This window comes from Chanodichthys erythropterus, chromosome 14 (assembly GCF_024489055.1).
Source record: "Chanodichthys erythropterus isolate Z2021 chromosome 14, ASM2448905v1, whole genome shotgun sequence".
Classification (NCBI taxonomy): domain Eukaryota; kingdom Metazoa; phylum Chordata; class Actinopteri; order Cypriniformes; family Xenocyprididae; genus Chanodichthys; species Chanodichthys erythropterus.
Window position 1 is genome coordinate 38,224,077 of NC_090234.1, and position 13,349 is coordinate 38,237,425.

At 39.2% G+C, this 13,349-nt stretch overlaps 1 protein-coding gene across 6 annotated transcripts in view; it reads right to left on the minus strand.

The window, feature by feature from the left end:
• The window catches only part of raph1a (Ras association (RalGDS/AF-6) and pleckstrin homology domains 1a), an 87,704-nt gene that overhangs the window by 40,969 nt on the left and 33,386 nt on the right, over window positions 1-13,349 (minus strand). The gene's annotated exons all lie outside the window — the stretch shown is intronic.

The window sequence follows — 13,349 nt, forward strand, 5'->3', positions numbered from 1 at the left end:
TACAAGATTTTCTCTGTCATCAAATCTTTCCACCTTGTGTATGTCGTACCAATGTTTACACTCGTTTTACACTCTTTGTTGGTCTTTTTGTCTGGCTTCAGATATTTTCTGTTTCTTTGGCCATACAGGTACTGATTTTCCATTGGTAAAGCACTATAATAAGTGTTTTACATTGTCTAATTTTAGCTCTTCGCATCACCAAACAACAAAGCGCTGAGTGCAAGTATTCTCTATGACGTTTAGTGAAGCACTACGAGTCACGTCAGTTCAACATGGCGAAATACATTGAGGGGGGTGACCCACACCATACATAATTAAAACAAAATAACAGTTTTTGGAATAAAACACAATAGTTTTCTACATAATAGTACAGTTTTTATCTCATGTGAGGGACACAATTCAGATGAGCGAACACAAAAACATAATTTATAACTTTTTAAATTAGCACCCAACTACTGAATGCACCTTTAATTATGAGCAGGATTATTAGTGCTTCTAGCTTAGCAAACATATTTCGCTCAGCAAGCATGTTTTTTGTGGAAAGTGGAAAAATAAAATAATCAATTATAATGAACGTCAGTTTAGAAGTTACACATTTAAATTTTTACTGACAACAAATCATAAACAGCAATGGAAACTGAGGGCACGTAGCTGTGCATGTGTGTAGGAGGACAGTCTAATGTGAACAGGAAGTGTGCAGGATGTAATGGATTCCTCAACCCCCTCATGGCTTGTTGTGTAAGCCATCCCTCAAGATGAGAGCCACACCAAACTTCAACCATGTCACAACAAACACACACTCCCTAAAGCAGTTAATCAGAAGACGTGATTCATTGCGCTCAATGACATTTTAGATTATGTAATAAACGACCCATCAAATCCTTAACTGATCCTAGGTCAGAAAACAGCGTCATAATCAAGAACAAGCACAAATCTCCACCCAAAGCTGCCATTTCATAATCAACCAACCTGTCAGAGGAGTGCCAGAGGAATCCAGCATCTATCCGAGATGTGGATTTGCTAAGAACCCTGATAAATGAACAGCTAAATCCTGAAGAATGAATTTAAATGGTGATAACTGTTGGGCTGCTCCAAAAGGTGTGCTGTAATGCGTTGGAAATAAACAGTATTTACTCAGTGATGCAGTCTGACACCAATGGATGGCAGGAAATCGTATGACCTCTCAACAGACCAATGAGACCATCGCAGCTGTTTGTTTTTTGACTCACTGTCAAACACAATATTCAACGGCCCTCTATATAACATGATATTAACAGAACTAAAACAATCATATATTGTTAACAGGACTTAAGACTTAAGGAGGATTTAAGAACTGTATTGTATTGACAATGCAAGAGGTGAGCTCTCTGTAAAGTCTATTCCAGCACATCCCAAAAACTTTCAATAAAATTAAGGTCTGGATTCAGAGGTGCCAATTCATGTGTGAAAATGATTCTTCATGCTCTCTGAACCATTCTTTCACAATTTGAGACTGTTGAATCTTGACATTGTCATCCTGGAATATGGCCATGATGTGGCTTCCTAAGAAATGAAAAGTTACACACTCCTTCAGTTAGAGTTAGAAGAACTGTTGCCAAATATAATATGCTAGAAACATAATAATCACTGCAATAATGATCCAATCATAGACTCTGATCCAATCATAGACTCTTAAGCATTTGCCTATTTAAATACAAACATTTTTATTTTTTTTTAAGCTGGGGAGAGTATATTAATAATGATATTATGTTAATAATAATAATAATAATAATAATAATATATGAATAAAAATAATTTTAAGTCATCTTGCGGACCCCTTAGAAGTTTACTGAGCCTCAGAGGTAATGTTACTAATTACATACTGACTTTGTTACATATACTGCCATTGTTAAATTCAACTATTTGCTCATTTTTAATCAAATAATTATTTTACATATTTTATTATAATTATATTATTTATAGTTATATTTCTTTTTATTAACTGACAATTACACAAATTAAAACTTCCCAATAGTCCACAAGTGCCATCACCACAAACATTGCTGTTGATAATCTTTGAAAATAATAATATTGCAAAGTAACAGACTACTTTCCAAAATAAATGACAATTTATTTATTATAGAGTAATGTAATATTGTAAATAACAAAAATTTATTTTTTATAACGAGTAATGTAATATTGTATTTTTAAAACTAGCATTTCTAAACACTGCTTAATGTTACAACGTACATTCGTGTCATATCCAGATTTGCTTGTATTCACAGATGTCTTTCCCATGATCCTAACTTCATGCTGTTTGCAAATGGACAACAACTGTGTGAATTGTGCTTCCCACTGCCTGACCTTATAATCTTTGATCTCTGGGTCAGAGGTCAGTATGTGTGATAAAAGCAGCCCATGAATCCCTGGTGTCTGGCGTAACTTTTAAGCTGGGAATGCTAAAGACACTAAGCATCAATTTATACCATTATCAAGCCCAACAGTGACAGCATAATAATGTAATTTCAAGTGCATTGCTGGGATGTGTGGGCCTATCAGAGGCATTAAGCTCAAAGTTACTGTGCTATAAAACAGCCTGTTAGAAATGGATGCAAGGAGGCTTTGAAGTGGGGTTGTGACCCCTGTACATTCTTCACACAACACATGGTGGGTCTCATAGAATAAAAGTGTTTGTGTGAGTTATTATGTGAGTATGGTAAAGCCTGGAAAAGCACAGATACACTAACACAAACCACAGACCGCAGCTCATCTACAGAAAGCAATGCATCACCACATTCATCACCTGAGAGTGCATCAAATGACCATACATACTCACAGCACCAAACATGAGTCCACAAACAGGTTATATTAAATGGGCATAAATCAAAAGGCAGATGATACCATTCAAAAGTTTGGGTAAGTAAGATTTTTTTTTTGCATCATGGTTACTTTCCACAAAATATTAAGCAACATGACTGTTTTCAACATTGATAATAATAATAAAGGATTCTTGAGCATCAAATCAGCATATTATAATATTTTCTGAAGGATCATGTGACACTGAAGACTGGAATAATGACACTGAAAATGAGTGAGGAATAGGGATACTCACTTGCAAGTGGAATCTTCCCAACATTTTGGGTTTATTTGATTAAAAGCATTCTAAAATCATCAACATTACCTTGTGTGACATTTGATGGCAACAAACAGCAAGTGTGCATGAAAGCTTCCAGTAATACACCAACATCCAATGAATTTCCTGAAATATGATCTGATGTATGAAAATTCACAGCCTTGGAAGGAACTGTGGACACGTGGCTCAATCCAAGCAATTCTTGCCCTTTTGCATCCATGCAAACCTTATCCAACCCCAACTACTGAAACAATGAGCTAGCAGAGGTGAAATTTACATGAGGAGCCAAATGGAAAAAAGAAAGAAAATATTAAGAGGGACAACGAAAGGACGGGTACAGGAACTGCCAAAAGCTAATCATATCATAAAGTACTGGACCTGATGGGAAAAAATAACTTTACATCATACTTTTCTGTTCTTAAACCCTATAAGAAATGTTATGGAAATAGAAAAAAAAACTTTAATCAGTGCATTTAGAAAGTATTTTCCATTCACAAGTCCAGGATTCATCTGACACAGACGAGGTTTATTCCAAAAAGCTCAGAGCTCTTTGTCCTTGGAGGCTGCTTTAGTTTGCAGATCTCTGGTTTATTAACCCCAACTTCAGGAGCAATAAAGATACAGAGGGGGATTTGGTTTGTTGTAGGGCTAAAGTACAGTAACCCTAGGATGCCTGGGCATAATTACAAAGAAGCATCCACTTGTGGAGCATGAGTGGAAATGTTCCTCCAACCACACCACCAAACTCAAGTCCAATGACTCTAAAAACACAGAGGAGCATTGAAGAGCGTTTTCCCACGACTAAGACTACGGCACAGCTGTCATACACAGGGATGGGTGACTTGGGACACGACCGCAGTAAGCTGCTCGCACGAGGCAGATTCCAGCTGAGCTGTGGTGAGGATACAAGCAGAACGTCAAGGCAGAAAGAAACGGCCTCAAATAAGATCCAGATTTTCCTTCATTCCCTCTGCCTTCATCGCGAAGAGAAAAACAAATGCACTCGTGGTGAGGACGAGCTGGCCTCAGTCATCGTAGGAAAAAATGAAAATGAATCAACAAGAGAGTCCAACTCTCAGCTTAGTATTCCAGATGTGAGCGAGGGAGCATGGAAACACACAAACACAACACATTCTCTAGCATGCGTACAAAACCACACTCAAAAATAGACCAAAAAACATCAAACTGGGGGCAAAATGGTTGACGAGCGAGGTTATTGAGTATACATTTAAAATTTGACAATATTAAGCTTTCCCTCCCTGCATACCTCTCATTTCCTCCCTGTTCATCTCCGTTCATCTTCAATTTGATTGCGATTACTCCCGAGAGAAAGCGAGGAGTGTCAAAGGCAGAGAGATGGAGACTTCTACATAGTCAACATAAACACTACCAGGGTGATGTTTAGTCTGAAGTTCAGGGCACAGTGGCTTTGCGATTAAACTGTCTGTTAATAGGCTCTTTTTAAACGTTCAAAACAAAAACAGAAAGAAAGAGAGATTACAGGGAAGAGAAATTAGTTTTATCTCTTTTCAGTATCAAAGGAAGGTCCCCTGGCGAGCCACTGTGTGTGGACACCACACACACCCGCATCTCTATCTAGACGGGGACCAAAATAGAAAAGCAAATCTTAAGAGACGTTTGTGGTTCTCACGGATAAATAAAAAGCGAGTGACAGCACTATAAAGGTCATCACCAGAGATCAAGGATATGTTGACTAAATAAACATTGGAGAACATTCCCAAATTTTAAAGAAAACTTGTAGCAGTGTCAATGACAAATGAGAAACACATAGTAAGGAAAAGGACAAAAGACACATGTGCCAAGTTCTTGGTTATTTATTGTTTTTAACTAAGCAATAAGGCATGAGAGGCTTTTCTGAATCATGAATAAGTCACGGCTGAAGGGCGTTGTTAGAGGTCTGCACAGGCTTTAAACTGAGGCTCGAACCCGGCCCGTACCCGAGATCATTTGACCCGACCCCAACCCGAACGGTACTGTTATGGTTTAACCCGAACCCGACCCAAACCCTCAATCGTTGCTACAGAGATGTACCATTCTTGCTAGCATAAGCCAAGACAGCTTTGTAAGACCTACACTGCACGTAACCGCTGAGCTATTTATTGGTTGAATGACAAGATCATATTGTACAACTTTTAAATCAGGCTAAGTAGTAGAAAAGACACACAAAGGCCATTTGACATGCTGTCATGCTTCATTTCATTCATATGTTTGCACTCAGTCATGTAGCCTATTATATCATACAATGTTTAAACATTTAAATACACATATCAAATAAAATAATACAAAATGTGTATGATGTAGTGTTTTTAGGTGATAGTAGCCTGCTCTTGACAAAGCATATTTGAGACGCAAGAGAAACGCAGTTATTTGATTTACGCACTTGGCTCATTTCATTCATAGAGTTTACACTTATTTGACTATGATATTTGACTATGATATTTGACAATGTTTAAAACATTTAAATATACATATCAAATGATGTAGTATTTTGCAGTAGACCTACTCTTAACAAAGCTCTGATTTCTGAGACAGAGACGACAGCGTAGTTATTTGATTTTTGTCTGCCCTCAGTAGTCGTTAACTTCACACACATATTATTGCCTAGTAATTTTAGAGGCTTGTGTATAATTGTGCTATCCCCTGGCTCACCTGTTATTCGGTAGAATTTGCTGTGCTGCTTTCCCTGTGTCATTTGGCACCCTCATTGCCTTATCGCACTCATAGTCAGAGTGTCGTGTGCCGTGTTGTGACTGAAAGAGTGCACGAGAGTGGGATCACATGCGCAAAACAGTTAATATATAAATGTGAATCATAAAGTGTGCTCCCACTCTCGCCCGCTCTTTCAAGCACAAAACAGAAGATGCCACACAAGACTTATAAAACAGCCTATATATTTTTTTTTCTCAGTTACAGACCCGAACCCGACCCGACCCCAATCTATTCATGAAACCTTAACCCGAACCCAACTCGAAACCCACGAGTTGTTCAGGGCCCGCAACCCCTTCAGCCGTGATTTATTCACGATACAGCACTAGCCTTTGGTACCTTATTGCTTTTATAAAACAGTTACCACACAATACAAATATTAAAGCCAAAAATATGCATCAATGCAACTTTCATGAAGTAAACTTTCACTAAAAGCCTTCCTTCCGCCCGAAAAAATTGTCCCTGACCGTGAACAGCAACAGAAGTTACATTATTATGCCATTAGATGGCGGCAAAGACTGTCTTTATGAGTGTGTCAGTCAGTAGAGAAGACTTTTATATTGAAAAGACGCAAATGACAAATGCTTTGACTAGCACTGTCAGTCACAGGAAAACCCCTTAACTGTTAAAAGGACAAGATAATACATTGGACATTTAAACAGATTTTTTATTATGAACATAGGACTGACCTGAAGGAAAATGCTAAATCTGAATGCAGGTAATAAACTATTGACCAAACTATTGCAGGTATAAACTAATATTGACCAATCAGAATCAAGGACAGGAACAAAGCATTTTATAAAATTCTTTATACCATTTTAAAGGAGACTAAAAAAAGTCGCATGGTGTAACCATGAAGTAAAAATGAATATAATTTTCCTTACACTTTGTATACATGACAGTGTACAAATTGTAATCATTATTTTCCAAAAATAACTTCATAGTAAAAAGCACATAAGCATATAAAATGTTATAAATTAACAGCTCATAAATATCTAAGTTTTTGGAAAGTCTCACCACATGACTTTCTGCAACCTGTCCTGAACAAACCTTGTCTTGTAATTAAATGTCAAATCATAATCATAAATTAAATCATATTATACTTCTAAAAGTACTAAAAATGTAATTAAAGCAAAAAAAAAAATAAAAAAGACAAACACCTATAGCAAAACAACTAAAACGTATGACTAAAAACTAAAAAAAAAATTAAAATAGATAATCTGCAGGGGGTTTTAGGTTTTTGCATGTTGGTTGCACCACATGACTTTGATTTAAGTAGGTTTCTTAAAATCCATTATTTCCCCTATAAGAAATAATAAAAAAAAAAAAAATATATATATATATATATATAAAAAAAAAATAAAAAGATTATGCAATCCAGACTTCTATGAAAAGGTTTTCCTTTTAAGAATTTCAGTCTTTGGCAAGGCTTCTGTCCTTCATTCAAATATATCACCCTGACATTTTTTACCTTATACCCCCCCAGAGTTAAATTGTCATCATAGAATGGCTGTATTCAAGTCATTGTATGTGTGAGTTGGATTTTATGGTATTTTGAATAAATTAATAGCTTTAGAAAAACAAATGAGACCAGACATAACAGCTTTCAAATGGTAAGTTGCATAAAGTGCATGACACATGGTGTCCTGGCAGTGTGAAAATCAGTCTCCTGCTCAACAGATGGCACATTCTAACATAAATCATCTAAATCAAGTCAGCGCAGGTTTTTAGAGACCACATACACAACAGACGCACTGAGGTGCAGGGAGGCTGGTGCTCAGCCAATGTCACAGTTTCTGCCCTACATATGGGAGCGATCATAGGCCGTATTCCCACTGATCCCGCAGCACTACTATGGCACTGAGATCCTTAAGCATTATTAAAGCAGACATTTATCTCCAAGACAGACTGAAAAACACAAAAGTATGCATGTGACTGAGTGCCACGTTGTGTTCGGGGAAAAACAGTTTGAAAATGTGAAAGAAGAGACTGAAATGAAAAAATAGCAAGAGTCCAGTTGAAGATGTGTGATGGAAATGTTTAAGACCTCTCCAGCGGGAGCATTTCGCCCAAGACTGATGGAATATGTCCTACTGAACAGGTCTGACAAACAAAGTCATGATTGCCTTTCCATTTACTGCACGAGGCCTGAATGGTTATTTCCACTGCATTTTTTTTTTCACTCTAAGCAAATGTTTACATTTGATGCCTCGTTCTTGTGAGCTCTACATTCCAGTCCATGAGATCAGCTCCAATTCCCAATAACACACTAGATACCGAACTGCAGCGTGTCTTTAATAACATGATGTTCTTTCAGACAGTCCTATAGATTTTTGTCAAAAGCTATCAATCCAGTGTCAATTTTTCATCAATGTAGTAACTTGCATTTTAAGACTTAAGAAAAAAAAAAATCCCTGAATCTGACTTTTAGCCTCAGTAGTCTGCTGAAAAAGCCTCCGGAAAGACTTTTGGAGGTCTCGTTCAGATCTGGCTCTATTCTAGTATGAAACATCCACTTTTCATGATCCAATCAAATCCTGATGAGTAAAACAAGTTCTGCCCTACATTCGTTTTTCAAATGAAATATTCCATTTCATTCTGAATTGGATTATTACGGATGTAAAACGAATGCCCATGAAAGCTACCACTAAAATTCAATCAAATCAACTCCCATCTTAAACCCTGAATGGGTATTAAGAGTCTTGAAATGGAAAATGGTTGTTCAGAAAAAAAAAAGGTAGTCCAGCTTCTTCAGAACAAGGGCGCAAGGCTCAAATCTGGACATGGACCAAGTGTACAACCTTTTTCAATGGGTCCAATCGTGGCTATTTATATTTCATGACCAATGACACAAACAAATCAATGAAGTAATGATTCGCTATCTGCTACTGCTAGTCAGAGGCAGCTGGTGATAGTAGACAGGACTTTCTTATTCTAGAGGCCTTCTGAATTGGGCAAACGTTTCAGGAACTGAAAAGATTTGATAACCAAATCACTAAAATAACAGCCAGAGTAAAAATGACACTGGAAAACCACTGTAGGAAGACAGATGAGGTACATAAAACTGGCCATTGCTCTGGGCGGCTCTGAAGTCACATTCATGCCGTTATGTAACCATGTGCTGTAATTGCTGTGTTCAATTGCTGTGTAATGAACCAGCCCTGTGTAAAAACAGCAGCCAGTCTACATGACCTTTCAAAGCTAAAGACAGAATATGAAAACTGTCTAGCTCCCACCCGAGCTACACCCATCATACATCTGTCACTGGACTGCACTTTTCCATTAAATGGTTCCTTTTAATGGACACAAGTACTCAGTGTTTCTCAAGCAAATTCTCGAAAACAGTTCAAAGGGTTGTGTGATTATTCATGGCTACTATATAATAAATGGGGGATATTTTTAAAGACCACATGAAATCAATGTTTTGTGGCTTTTAGTCCATATGCTAGCTTTGAGGTCATCTATATGCTAGTGTACCACTTAAAGGGTGAGAGTTCACCCAAAAAAAAAAAAAAAATGAAAAGTCTGTCATTAATTACTCACCCTCATGTCATTCCACACCTGTAAGACCTTTGTTCATCTTCGGAACACAAATTAAGATATTTTTGATGAAATCCGAGAGGTATATGACTTTTCCATAGATAGCAATATAATCACCATTTTCAAGGTAGAGAAAGGCACTAAAGACATCGTTACAACAGTCGACGTGACTGCAGCAGTTCGACCTTAACGTTATGAAGCGACGAGAATACTTTTGTGTGGAAAAACAAAACAAAAATAACAACTTTATTCAACAATATCTTCTCTTCTGTGTCATTCTCGTACGCCGTTTACATTCTATGCTTCCAGATTCAACATCAGAACGCTGACTCATTATTGGCTGGCTCCTGCATCAGCATCACATGTATGCATCATGCTGCTCATGTGAACAGTGTAATTAATGACAGAATTCTCATTTTTGGGTGAACTAACCCAATTTTAACCCAAACTAATTTTTGCCCATTTAAAGTTTAAGCAACACTTTCTATTTCAGGAAAACTAACTAACTAACTCACTCACTCACTCACTCACTCACTCACTCACTCACTCACTCACTCACTCACTCACTCACTCCCTCACTCCCTCACTCCCTCACTCACTCCCTCACTCCCTCACTCCCTCACTCCCTCACTCACTCACTCCCTCACTCCCTCACTCACTCCCTCACTCACTCCCTAACTCACTAACTCCCTCACTCACTAACTCCCTCACTCCCTCACTCACTCACTCCCTCACTCACTCCCTCACTCACTCACTCCCTCACTCACTCACTCCCTAACTCACTAACTCCCTCACTCACTAACTCCCTCACTCCCTCACTCACTCCCTCACTCACTCACTCCCTCACTCACTCCCTCACTCACTCCCTAACTCACTCACTCCCTCACTCACTAACTCCCTCACTCACTAACTCCCTCACTCCCTCACTCCCTCACTCACTCCCTCACTCACTCACTCCCTCACTCACTCCCTAACTCACTAACTCCCTCACTCACTAACTCCCTCACTCCCTCACTCCCTCCCTCACTCCCTCACTAACTCCCTCACTAACTCCCTCACTAACTCCCTCACTAACTCCCTCACTAACTCCCTCACTAACTCCCTCACTAACTCCCTCACTAACTCCCTCACTAACTCCCTCACTAAATCACTCACTCCCTCACTCACTCCCTCACTCATTAACTCACTAAATCACTCACTAAATCACTCACTAAATCACTCACTAAATCACTCACTCACTAACTCCCTCACTCATTAACTCACTAAATCACTCACTCCCTCCCTCCCTCCCTCCCTCCCTCCCTCCCTAACTCACTCACTCTCTAACTCACTCACTCTCTAACTCACTCACTCTCTAACTCACTCACTCTCTAACTCACTCACTCTCTAACTCACTCACTCTCTAACTCACTCACTCTCTAACTCACTCACTCTCTAACTCACTCACTCTCTAACTCACTCACTCTCTAACTCACTCACTCTCTAACTCACTCACTCTCTAACTCACTCACTCTCTAACTCCCTCACTCACTAACTCCCTCACTCCCTCACTCACTCACTCCCTCACTCACTCCCTCACTCACTCCCTAACTCACTAACTCCCTCACTCCCTAACTCCCTAACTCACTAACTCCCTCACTCACTAACTCCCTCACTCCCTCACTCCCTCACTCCCTCCCTCACTCACTCACTCCCTCACTCACTCCCTCCCTCACTCACTAACTCCCTCACTCCCTCACTCCCTCCCTCACTCCCTCACTAACTCCCTCACTAACTCCCTCACTAACTCCCTCACTAACTCCCTCACTAACTCCCTCACTAACTCCCTCACTAACTCCCTCACTAACTCCCTCACTAACTCCCTCACTAACTCCCTCACTAAATCACTCACTCCCTCACTCACTCCCTCACTCACTCCCTCACTCATTAACTCACTAAATCACTCACTAAATCACTCACTAAATCACTCACTAAATCACTCACTCACTAACTCCCTCACTCATTAACTCACTAAATCACTCACTCCCTCCCTCCCTCCCTCCCTCCCTCCCTCACTCTCTAACTCACTCACTCTCTAACTCACTCACTCTCTAACTCACTCACTCTCTAACTCACTCACTCTCTAACTCACTCACTCTCTAACTCACTCACTCTCTAACTCACTCACTCTCTAACTCACTCACTCTCTAACTCACTCACTCTCTAACTCACTCACTCTCTAACTCACTCACTCTCTAACTCACTCACTCTCTAACTCACTCACTCTCTAACTCACTCACTCTCTAACTCACTCACTCTCTAACTCACTCACTCTCTAACTCACTCACTCTCTAACTCACTCACTCTCTAACTCACTCACTCTCTAACTCACTCACTCTCTAACTCACTCACTCTCTAACTCACTCACTCTCTAACTCACTCACTCTCTAACTCACTCACTCTCTAACTCACTCACTCTCTAACTCACTCACTCTCTAACTCACTCACTCTCTAACTCACTCACTCTCTAACTCACTCACTCTCTAACTCACTCACTCTCTAACTCACTCACTCTCTAACTCACTCACTCTCTAACTCACTCACTCTCTAACTCACTCACTCTCTAACTCACTCACTCTCTAACTCACTCACTCTCTAACTCACTCACTCTCTAACTCACTCACTCTCTAACTCACTCACTCTCTAACTCACTCACTCTCTAACTCACTCACTCTCTAACTCACTCACTCTCTAACTCACTCACTCTCTAACTCACTCACTCTCTAACTCACTCACTCTCTTACTCACTCACTCTCTTACTCACTCACTCTCTTACTCACTCACTCTCTAACTCACTCACTCTCTAACTCACTCACTCTCTAACTCACTCACTCTCTAACTCACTCACTCTCTAACTCACTCACTCTCTAACTCACTCACTCTCTAACTCACTCTCTAACTCACTCTCTAACTCACTCTCTAACTCACTCTCTAACTCACTCTCTAACTCACTCTCTAACTCACTCTCTAACTCACTCATTAACTCACTCACTCATTAACTCACTCACTCATTAACTCACTCACTCATTAACTCACTCACTCATTAACTCACTCACTCATTAACTCACTCACTCATTAACTCACTCACTCATTAACTCACTCACTCATTAACTCACTCACTCATTAACTCACTCACTCATTAACTCACTCACTCATTAACTCACTCACTCATTAACTCACTCACTCATTAACTCACTCACTCATTAACTCACTCACTCATTAACTCACTCACTCATTAACTCACTCACTCATTAACTCACTCACTCATTAACTCACTCACTCATTAACTCACTCACTCATTAACTCACTCACTCATTAACTCACTCACTCACTCACTCACTCACTCACCTCACTCACTCACTCAATCACTCATTCACTAAATCACTCACTCACTCACTCACTCACTCACAATCAAATCAATCAAATCAACCAAAATCAATCAACTCAATCAATCAATCAATCAAATCAAATCAATCAATCACCTAGGCATTGAATATGCCCTGCTCAAACCCTTTGTTTCAATTGGAAATATATCAACACAGGAAGAAAAATAGTAATGGGCTTTTTTTAATAAATGCACACACAAGCTCAATATTTGTAAACAAAATTATGTGCCAAATAAACCAAACTCTTTAATCATACATCAGTTCAGTATGTTAATCAGGATTCGGTATAAAACAAACATGTCCTCTTTGAAGATGGAGGGGTTTTTTTTCCCTAAAGAATGCACTGGATTAGATGTTTCGAAAATTAAAGTCAGAGTCAAATAATATCTCAGCGGCACCACAAAGTCTCCATTGTTTATTACCTCCAGAACCAAGTCATCCAATCACAAAGCAACATCTAGAGCTCAACACAAAACCCTGTAGTGGCAAGACAGAAAGTGGAGCTGACCCCGAAGAATGTGATCAAATCAATCAATTTGTCACAC